Genomic DNA, 11,295 nt, shown 5'->3' with positions numbered 1-11,295 from the left:
TAAAATGGCGACAAGAGTGACTTCTGATCGTCCTCACTGCTACACTCCCACCAGCTCCATGACAGTGTACAAATGCCATGGCGACGTCAGAAAGTTACCCTATATGGTCTAAAAAGGGGAGGCATGAATAATCCACCTTCTGTTTAGCATAGTATCAAGAAATAACCATAAAAATGGGCAATCAGCAGCCCTCACGGCTGCTCTGTCTATGGAGTGGCCATTCTTTATTCCTTTACTTTCTTAATAAACTTGCTTTTGCTTTGCACTGCGGAGTCCCCCTGAATTCTTTCTTGCGCGAGATCCAAGAACTCTCTCTTGGGGTCTGCATCGGGACCCCTTTTCTGTAATAAGACCAGAGGTCAGAGTGGGCCTGGGCTGGCCCTGCTGGCGGAGGCCCTGAAGAGCTTTATCCTGGCTCCAGGCCTCACCACCGCCACCCTCCGCCCCACACTCCCCTTGTGCCCACCTCTGACCTGCAGCCTCCTCCAACAGCGAGTTCTAGCCGAAGTGGCTCACCTGCTTGCCCACCACCCATGCAGGGCCTTGGCAGGGAGGGGCCTATCTTCCCCTGGCCCCTGCCCTTCTTTCTTCCTGACCCCACCTGCAGGCTGTGGAGGTCAGGGCTGTTTCCTCTCTCTCCTCTCTTCCGGAAACCCACGTGCCACCTGGCCAACCTCAAAAGGAGGCCCTGCCGGGTTCTTCATCTTTCTCCTTCCAGCTGTGGAGAGGTGGGGGTTGGGGCGGGGCAGAAGGATGGGTTGTCTGTTCCAACACCCTCCGATTCTGTTTCCCAGACAGGAAGGCCCTTTGTGTATAAATGTCCTCACCCTAGATGGGGCCTGCTACATAATGTGTGGGCCATTTGTTAAAAAATCGTTAAGAATTTCAAGACGGAGACAACAGAGCGTGAAGCCGAGTGGCCGATCCTTCCATGTGCGGAGCCTCGTGTGACCACACAGGTTGAACACCCACAAAACTGGCCCTGCCCCCGGAAAGCCCTAGGCCCTCCTCGGCCTCGCCATCTCTCTCCTGGAGCATGGATGTGGTGGAGACCTTGGCCGGAAGGCAAGTCTGAGCGCACCTCCACCCTACCCTCTCCTTCGCTTCTCACGGTGTCCTCAGTGGAAGTGTCTAATGCTCCATCTCGACCTTCTTCCCAGGGAAACTGAGGCAACGGGGAGGACTGGGGCCTCCCGATCCCATGCAGTCCCACCCATCCCAGTTGGCCAAGGGAGGGCTGATGGTGGTGGCTGAGTCCAGGGCTTCCCCTGTGTTGCCCATGATCTGTTAGTCTCAGTGTTCCTGGTAGGCCAGGGAGAAGTCCCTGCCTTGGCCTTCTGTTACCCATTAGCGCCAGCGTTCCTGAGGGGAGGGAGCCAGCGGATTTTGGGGGCACTTTGCCAGTTCCAGGCCAGGCCTCCCTGCAGCCACAGCTGGGGCACTTTGTTCTTTGCAGCCGATGCATAGCAGCTGGCTCCGCCGGCAACCAGGCAGGATGGCCACCCTTGGGCGGTTCAGTTCCCTGAACGAGGGAGAGGCCAGGGCTTTGGATTGGGATCCAGGATTTGCTTGACTCTGGCAGCCCCAGCTGGGCTGAAGTCAGGGGAAGCAGAAGCAGGCAGGCCGTCCACAGGGTCTGGAAATGATCTCTCCAATAGCAGAGAAAGGCCAGGCCCTGGGGAAGGTGGAATGACCACTCTGCCCTCGCAGGCCCCGCAGGATGCAGCCAATGGTCCAGGCTTCCAGGTCTGCCACCAGCTTCAGGGACCATAAGACCCACCACCCCTCCCACCAGGGAGCACTTAGTCAGGGCCTGGGGAGGGGCAAAGTGGTCTCGGGGCACCTCCTGCACCTATCCTCACAAAAGCCAAGGAGGTGGGTCTTCTTATTATAATAACGAGATTCAGATAATCGATCCACTGCTTCCAGCCCACAGAGCCACTATGTCGGCCCACATGTGGGGGTCGTCACAGTGGGAATGTTTGGGGGCTACTTGTGTAATGTGCACCTCCCTGATTAAGGCTCTAAGCTCTGTGTCACTGAGCAGAGCTGCCATGTGCATTTATGTCTGGCCAATGCGATGTTCAACATTGTGACTCTGGTGCTACGCACAGTGCCTGGCACATAATAGGACCTCCGTAGGTAATACGGGAAGAAAGGAGACCATTGGGTCAGGATCCCAACACAGGTCAGCTTGATCCTGGGCCTGTGCGCTAAACCACTGTGCACACTACCTCACTGTCACCCGAGGTCTTTCTTTTTTTTTTTTTTTTTTTTGAGACGGAGTCTGGCTCTGTCGCCCAGGCTGGAGTGCAGTGGCGCAATCTCAGCTCACTGCAAGCTCCGCCTCCCGGGTTCACGCCATTCTCCTGCCTCAGCCTCCCGAGTAGCTGGGACTACAGGCACCCGCCACCACGCCCGGCTAATTTTTTGTATTTTTAGTAGAGACGGGGTTTCACCATGTTAGCCAGGATGGTCTCGATCTCCTGACCTCGTGATCCACCCGCCTCGGCCTCCCAAAGTGCTGGGATTACAGGCGTGAGCCACCGCGCCCGGCCCCGAGGTCTTTCTTGACAGACTTCCAGAAGGCTGGTGAAGGTCCTGGGAACAGACCCAGATAGAGCCCTGCACCCAGTCTAGGCTGGAAAGCAGATAGCACTGGCCTTGACTTCATGGAAGGAGCTTAGGGAAAGGGGGAAGGACGCCCTGTCTCCCCCTCTCCGCCCCCTATCAAGAGTCCCCACTCCTGAGGCTTTGGGAAGTTCCCTCCTCCATGGAAGACCTCACTGGGCCAGCTGGTTCCTGGGTGGCTTCTTACCTCCCCAGCCCCGTAAGGCAGGGGTCATGGGCAGCTGGAGGAGTCTAGCCCTGCATGGGCTGGATAGCAGGGAGGGCTTCAATACGGAGGCCTTTCCTGGAAGAAATATCTACATTTGTAGCGTGCTTCCAATCTTGCTCCATGGAGCAATTCAGTCCTTGGCTTTCACGGTGCAGCTGGATCATCTGCTTTCACAGTTTTGCTGGAACCTCAGCCTCCAGGCCAACACTTCTGTTGTCTCAAGCATCTGAGGGCATTCACCCCAGACATATTTACACCAGGCACTGCCAGCCTACTGGGGCGGTGTGTCTGCCAGAGAGGCGTTCAGGAAACCCCACAGCTGGGCTGCTGAGAGCGGTCTCACTGTCCTTTAAATGTATTCATTAGAATCCTCTCTGAGCCTCTCCTCTGTCCCAGGCTAAGTAGGCAGATCCACCAGGGGAAGCACAGCCCTGGACTCAAGGGGCTGCCAGGCCAGTAGGGGAGGAAAACATGCCACCAGACAACAATCACAGAGGGATGCTAGTGTGCAGGGACACATGGAGGGGCCCGAATGTCCTAGGGGGCTTTTGGCTACAAGTAACAGAGAAATCAACTCATCCTAGACATAGGATGTGATTGTGGGTTTGTTTGTTTGTTTTTTTGAGACAGAGTTTCACTCTGGCCCAGGCTGGAGTGCAGTGGCGTGATCTCGGCTCATTGCAGCTTTGATCTCCTGGGCTCAAGCAATCCTCCCGTTTCAGCCTCCTGAGTAGCTGGGACTACAGGTGCTCACCACCATGCCCAGCCAATTTTTGTACTTCATGTAGAGATGGAGTTTTGTCATGTTGCCCAGGCTGGTCTCAAACTCCTGGGCTCAAGCAATCCTCCTGCTTCAGCCTCCCAAAATGCTGGGATTACAGGCATGAGCCACCTTGCTTGGTGACATAGGATGCTTATTGGTTCACTTGACAGGGAGGGGATTGGGACAGTGTTGCCTAGCGAGACTGCCTCATCCCATCTTTCTGCTCAGCCATCCTCAATGCTTTTGGTGATGCCACAATACCAAGCATTATATCTGCTTATTGAAAACCAGAGTGGAAGGGCAGGCTCTCCTGTACCTGTTCCTTTTATCAAGAAGGAAAAGCTTTCCCAGAAGCTCCCATCAGACATCCTGTTACATCTAATTGGCTCAGCTAGGTCACATGGGCATGGATAGCTACAAGGGAGGCTGGGAAATGGAGTAGCCTGCATTCTCAGTTCTGTATCAGTAGAAAACAGGACAGAGGAAATGGCATGGAGCTGGAAAGAGGTTATCTGCCCCTGCTTTATCTAGAACAGGTGCTCTCAACCACAGAATGATCAACATTCTGGCCTAAAAAATTACTGTGAGGGCAGGAAGTTTTGCAGCGTCCTTGGCCTCTAGCCCCTGGATACACCCCTACACCTCTCCTCCAAGCTATGACAGCCCAAAACACTTCCAGACGTTGCCAAATGTCCTGCTGGGGAGGGAAGTGAAATCACCTTCATCAGGTTGGTCTTGAACTCCTGGCCTCAAGCAATCCTCCTACAATGGCCTCCCAAAGTGCTAGGATTACAGGTGTGAGTCAAGGTGCCCAGCCCACCCTCCACTGAGAAGCACTGATCTAAGAGTCTTCCCTAAGCCATACTGAGAAGTTAGGGAAGGTTTCCCTGGAAGAGGTACTGACTGAGCTCAGATGTGAAGGGCGTGGAGTTGTAGAGCTGGGGAAGGGGGAACACAGGCTGGAACCAGGTCTTTAAGCCCAGTGTTTCATCCACTATACCTGACGCTTATGAGGCAGCACTGATAAGGGAATTGCTACATGACCGATGCCCACTGCTACGGCTGGAGCCATTTTCCTGGTGATGTGGGCACACCAGTGGGCAGGAGGGGTTGTAGGAGAAACTGCCCTAGTCTTGGAGACCATGAGATTGATGACTTCTGCCCAGTGTCTCCTACCTCTGATTTCCTCCCAGCTAGACAGAGAGTCCTTGAGTTCTGGTGTGACAGTGACAACCAAAGACTAGAGTGGGGTCCTGTTGGGAGAGTCGGAGTTTAGTGCCTGCCCCCCTCCTTTGTTGTCAATCAGACACTTGGGGCCCACCTGTGCTGTCCTCGCACTGCCCACCCACCCCCACTGTTTTTGGGAAAGACTTTGCAGGGCCACCTTTTTGCTTGGTCACTTTCCAGAACCCCACACTCTGGGCTGTGCACTCACTGGGCTCTCCTCTCAATCCCCTTTGCTGGGTCTTTCCCTCTTGGCAGTCTTCGTCACGCTGGTGTTTCTCGGGCCTTGGTCCCTTTTCTTCTCTGTCTGCACTCGGACCCTTCGGGACCTCATTTGGCTTCATGGCATTAAATAACATCTACACACACAGCACTCCCAAATATGCACCCTAGTTCACACCCCCAGCCAAAGCCCACTTTTGGATTTTTTTTTTTTTTAATTTTTGAGACAGGGTCTTGTTCTGTCACCCAGGCTGGAGTGCAGTGGTGTGATCTCAGCTTACGGCAGCCTCGATCTCCTGGGCTTAAGCGATCCTCCCACCTCAGCCTCCTGAGTAGCTGGGAACACAGGAACACACTACCATGCCCAGCTAATTTTTTGATTTTTTTGTAGATACGGGATTTTACTTTGTTGCCCAGACTGGTCTTGAACTCCTGGGCTCAAGCGATCATCCTACTTCAGTCTCCCAAAGTGCTGGGATTACAGGCCACCACACCTGGCCCATTTTTGTATTTCTAATGCCCACCTGACTCCTCTCCACAATACCTAGTAGACTTCCCCAAAGTAATTCCTGATTTTCTTTCTCTATACCTCCCAGCACCCAAATCTATTCCACCAGTGTCTTCTCCATCTCAGGTGATGAAGACTTCATCCTTCCCATTGCTCAGGCCCCAAGCCTCGGGGGCATTCTTGACTCATGTTTCTCCAACAGTCCCTATCCCATGTGTGAGGGAATCTTGTCTTCACCTTTAAAATATATCCAGGCTCTGCCCACATTTCATCACCTCCACTGCCTCCACCTTCTTCTCTTGCCTGCATTATTGCAATGGCTTCTCAGTTGATTTTCCTGATTCTCCCTGGGATCCCTAAAGTTGGTTGTCAACACACCAGCCACGGTATTCTCTTAAAAAAAAAAAAAAAACAGAGATGGGGTCTTGCTATGTTGGCCAGGTTGGTCTTGGCCCAAGCAGTCTTCTCACCTTGGCCTCCCAAAGTGCTAGGATTACAGGCATGAACCACTGTGTCTGGCCCACAGTAACCTTTTTTTTTTTTTTAAAAAAAGGACAGAGTTTTGCTCTGTCACCCAGGCTGGAGTGCAGTGGTGTGATCTCAGCTCACTGCAACCTCCATCTCCCAGGTTCAAGCAATTCTCCTCCTTCAGCCTCCTGAGTAGCTGGGATTACAGGTGCCCGCCACCACACCCAGCTAATTTTTGTATTTTTGTAGAGATGGGGTTTCGCCATGTTGGCCAGGCTGGCCTCGAACTCCTGACCTCAAGTGACCCACCTGCCTCAGCCTCCCAAAGCGCTGGGATTACAGGTGTGAGCCACTGTGCCTGACGCACACTATCATTTTAAAAAGGTCTTGGAGTATGCTATGACTCTGCCCTCACCCTGCAGAGCCGTCTCCTTTAGACACCCACGTTCCCTGATGGCCCTCAAGGCCCCACCTAACCTGGCCATGTTCCCTCTGAACTTGCTTGTACCACGCTTGCTCTCCTTCCCTCCATCTGCTCTGGCCACAAGGGACACACCAAAGGGCTCCTGCATGGGGCCTTTTCTTCAGCTGTGCCCTCTTAAGCACTTCCCCCAGATGCCACGTGGCTTCCCACACGGCCTGCAAGCCTGCCAGCCTCCTGGCTCTATTTTTCCCCATAGCACTTCTAATATACTGTATGATTCACTTATTTCTTACATTATTTGTCAGTCTTCTCTTGCTAGAATGCAAACTTCACATGAGAGACAGGTTTTGTCTTTTTTTATTCACTGATGTATCCCAAACACCCACACAGCACAGGACACACAGAGAGCCCTTAATAAGTATTTACTGAATGTCAGTGAAGTCATTTACACTTTGGTATAAATAAATGTGCATTCTCCCCCTTTACCACAGATAATTTGCCTTCTGTTTTTTCCCTACTAATTTCTAGAAGGGGTTATTTCTTGCAACACAGTGCACTTGGGAAAGGCATTTTGGGGCTGTGCGTTTTACAGTCTTTTTTTTTCTTTTCTTTTCTTTTTTTTTTTTTGAGACAGAGTCTTGCTCTGTCGCCCAGGCTGGAGTGCAGTGGCACGATCTCGGCTCCCTGCAAGCTCTGCCTCCCAGGTTCACGCCATTCTCCTGCCTCAGCCTCTCCGAGTAGTTGGGACTACAGGCGCCCGCCACCATGCCCGGCTAATTTTTTGTATTTTTAGTAGAGACGAGGTTTCACCGTGGTCTCGATCTCCTGACGTGATCCGCCCGCGTCGGCCTCCCAAAGTGCTGGGATTACTAAGCGTGAGGCACCGCGCCCGGCCTACAGTCTTGAAATAACACTTAGTAGACTGAAGACCCACTGTGGGGCAAGGACTCAAGGAGAGAGAAGCCCAAAGAACTGCCTCACACTCCTCAAAATCAGAGGGGGTGGGTGGCAGCCTCCTAGGTTTGACAGAGAGGGAAGGAAGGGATAGCATCTCACCCATGTTTATTATGTGACCACAGCTGGCTGCTCCAAGGACGGGGAAGAAGAGAGAGGCGTGGAGAAATAGACAAGCTACTCGCAAGGTTGTAGTTGTATTCAGAAGGTGTCTGGTTGCTTGCCTGGACTCCCCTTCCTGCAGCTACTAGATGTGGCATGTGGGCCAGAGTTGCTGAGAAGCTAAGAAAACTCAAGCTGCAGGGACCTGCACTGCAGTGAGGCCCCTTCCAAGGCCCTGGGGGGATTTGATGCTTACGGTCTTGTCAGCTTTAAGAAAATGTGTCATTTGTTGTGATTCTTCCCCCTCATTCTAAACATACACTTTCTATCCCTAACATTGTATTTGTGAATTTGTTGTGTTTTTTTTTTTTGAGACAAAGTCTCATTCTTGTCCCCCACGCTGGAGTGCAATGGTGCCATCTCAGCTCACTGCAACCTCTGCCTCCCGGGTTCAAGTGATTCTCCTGCCTCGGTGCCCCCTGCCCCCCAGCCCTGAATAGCTGGGATTACAGGTGCCTGCCACCATGCCTGGCTAATTTTTGTATTTTTAGTAGAGACAGGGTTTCACCATGTTGGCCAGGCTGGTCTAGAACTCCTGACCTCAGGTGATCCACCCGCCTCTGCCTTCCAAAGTGCTGGGATTACAGGCGTGAGTCACCGCACCTGGCTGTATTTTTTTTTTTTTTTAAAGAGGGCCCCTAAATTGTATAAGCTCAGCTCCCACAGAACCTGGACGTCACAGGGAGGTTGAAGGCTATGGCCCAGGCTCCCCCGGTGCAATCTATGTCACTGAAGCCGGCTGCATTGCTGCTTTTCTGAGGGCACCTAATGAGAATTTGATTTCCCTGAGCCAGTGTGGGGGTCCTATTTTCTTCTGTGCATCTCAACTGAGCCTTAGGGAGCTGGGAAAGGCTACAGAGATGCGGTACTTGTGAGGTTGGAGCACCCTCTGCTGGGAAAGCAGAGGTACAGCTGGGAGTGGCTGCACTGAATCAGGGTTGTTAGACGCAGGTCAGAAAGCAGGAGGGGCTTGGACTTAGCTCACAGACAAGCCCCTCTTTTGGGGCATGGGCACATTGGAGCACACACACCCCATCTCTGAAATTCAAATGCGAGTATGCTGCTGTGTACATGTGCTCCATTTCCATCCCACCTGGAGGAATACCAACAGGAGTAACTGCAATTCAGTTCTGACACTAATCCCCCTAGGGTTGGCAGCAGACTTTAGTTTTCCGGCTCAGTCCTCCACAAAACTGCCTCTGTTTCAGTACCAGCTGCAAGTTGGGCACCCAGACCATCTGCACTTCTGACCAGCCAGCTGCAAATTTGAGCATCCCCACTGCTTCCCCAGTTTTGATAATTTGCTGGAATGACTCAAAGCTCACTGAAAGCACGATACTGTGCTTATGAAATCACAGCTTTATTACAAAGATACAGCTCGGGAACAGGCACACAAACAGTGACAGACAGCAAGGTCTGGGAGGGAGCACAGAGCTTCCATGTTCTCTTCCCATGGAATCAGGGATCGCCAGCCTCTGGCATCTCAATGTGTTCACCAACCAGGGAGTTCTGCAGAGCCTCAGTGTGCAGAGTATTTACTGGGGTTTCATTGCCTAGGCTTGCTTGAGTGAACACTGGCCACATGACTAAACTCAATCTCCAGCCCCCCTCTCTCCTTCCTGGAAGTCTGTTGGCCAAAAGTACCAACCTCTAATCCTGTGGGTGGTCTTTCTGGTGACTAGCACCTGCCTAAAGTGATCTAGGGGTCCACCCTGAGCCACCTCTTTAGCATAACAAAGATTTTCGTCTCTCAGAAAATTACAAGGGTTTTGAAGCTCTGTGCCAAGAACCGGGAAGAAGACCAATTATATTCTTTATCATCAAATAACACATCCACACAAGCACAAGTCATGTCTCAGGTAGCCTGGACCCCACAGCATTTAGCCAGTCACTCTGTTTCATCCACAGACTACCTAGGGTGGTGGCAACACAAGCCAAAGCCCTCTGAGGGTTCCCTGGATGACCTTCCATAAAAGGAGCTCCCGGGCCTCGGGCAGCCTCACCCCAGCTGCCCTTGGGTTCCCTTCCCTCCAGGACACCTGCTTCTTGAAGAATGGTTCAAGGCCACTGGGCAGGAGTTCGTGTTTAGGGCACAGGCTGGCCTTGCCAGTCATTGTGTTCTTTTGTTTAAAACAAAACAAAACAAATCCCAAGCCCCCACTTGGCAAGGCAGGCCTGGTCGCCTGAGGACACCACAGCTGCCACCATAGTCAGACACCAGAGGCTGCAGTTTGCATCGTGAACCCGCAGGCCCGGGACCACGAATGACACCCTGCACCGTTACCACTGCTGCCCCGGGAACTCCACTGAGCTTCAACGTTGCAGCTACCACAGGGAATTCTCTGTGGCCCTTGGTTCTTTGGTGCCAGCTCCTGTATTTGGAGCGGCTATCTGGGTAGGCATGATCCTATGTCCCAGCTGCCTTCCCCAAGGCTTGTAAGGTGGGGCATTTTTCAGCCCAGGTGGGAAGCCAAAAAAAAAAATGCCGGATGTCTCTCTGTCTCCTGTTCTTTCAGGCCTATGATCCTGCGCTGCCCACACCACACCCCCTAGTGCTGCTGGCCCCTGGTCTTCCCACCCCACCCTCCAAGACCATGGACAAATTCTTCTGTTTTTATGCCAGCCTGAAGCCATGGCCTGAGATTGGAACACCCCCCATGGTATTTCCAACACCTATTAGTTGGGTGTTTCAAAGATAGCTGTTCAGTTTGGTCCCTCCTGTGCTCTGCTGGTCCTCCAGCTCCCCATACCTCTCCCTCTTAGGAGTGGAACACCACTGTAAGGAGGGCATGCTTATATTAGGCACTTACTGTATGCCAGGCCTTGGGCTTGGTGTTTCATATGTGTGATTTCATTAAATCTTCACAGCCATGTTCTCCGATGGCCTTCAAGCCCCCACCTGACCTGAACACATTCCCTCTGAACTCACTTCCACCATGCTTTCCTTCTTTCCATCTGCTCCAGCCACAGAGGACACACCCTATAGAGGAGGTGGTACCACTAACATTCCTGTTTACAGGTGAGCAAACTGAGATTCAGAGAGGATAAATGAATTGCTCAGAGATGGTAATTGGTGAAGCCAAACAGAATTCAAACCCAGGAGTGTCTAATGCCAGAATTCGCAGGCTTAATCCCTTCATAGTTCTAGTACACAGATATCCACACTCCTCTTCTCCCACCTGCTCCCAGCACAATTTCTGAGCCATGCAGCTGGTGGGGAGAGTGCATCAACTTGCCCTTGAGAATTTGGCCACACAGAGCACCATCTCAGCCTTTGCTCCCTTCCGTTAGCCAGTCCAGCCTGGCAGAGGGGCGGGGAGGCATCGTGGCTAAGCCCTCAGGGAGCCACAGTTGTATTGCCAGGGCCTGGATCTTGGCGTTGCTACTTACTGGCTGGGGCACCTTGGGCAAAATGCTTAACTTCTCCATGCCCCCACACCCCCGCCCTCGTTTCCCTGGTTGCAAAGTAGGGATTCTACAGTGCTCACTATGCAGAATAACTGTGAGGATGCTAGGAGTGAGTGCATGAAGCCGCATTGAGTCGGGTATGGAAGGACAGCAAGCACAGGGTGCCGTCTCTCTGGGTTGCAGCCTGACCACCTTTGAAGGCTGGGCCAGCGCCTCTGAGCCATCTTTGACCTTGACGCCCCTCCTGCTCCTGCAAGGCCCCTCTACCTCTGCCTCGTCCTCCATGGGAAAGCTGCAGCTGCTGCTGGGGTCCTCCTGCCTGC

This window comes from Gorilla gorilla, chromosome 15, assembly GCF_029281585.2.
Source record: "Gorilla gorilla gorilla isolate KB3781 chromosome 15, NHGRI_mGorGor1-v2.1_pri, whole genome shotgun sequence".
NCBI lineage: Eukaryota > Metazoa > Chordata > Mammalia > Primates > Hominidae > Gorilla > Gorilla gorilla.
Note: the sequence above shows the minus strand (reverse complement) of the source record.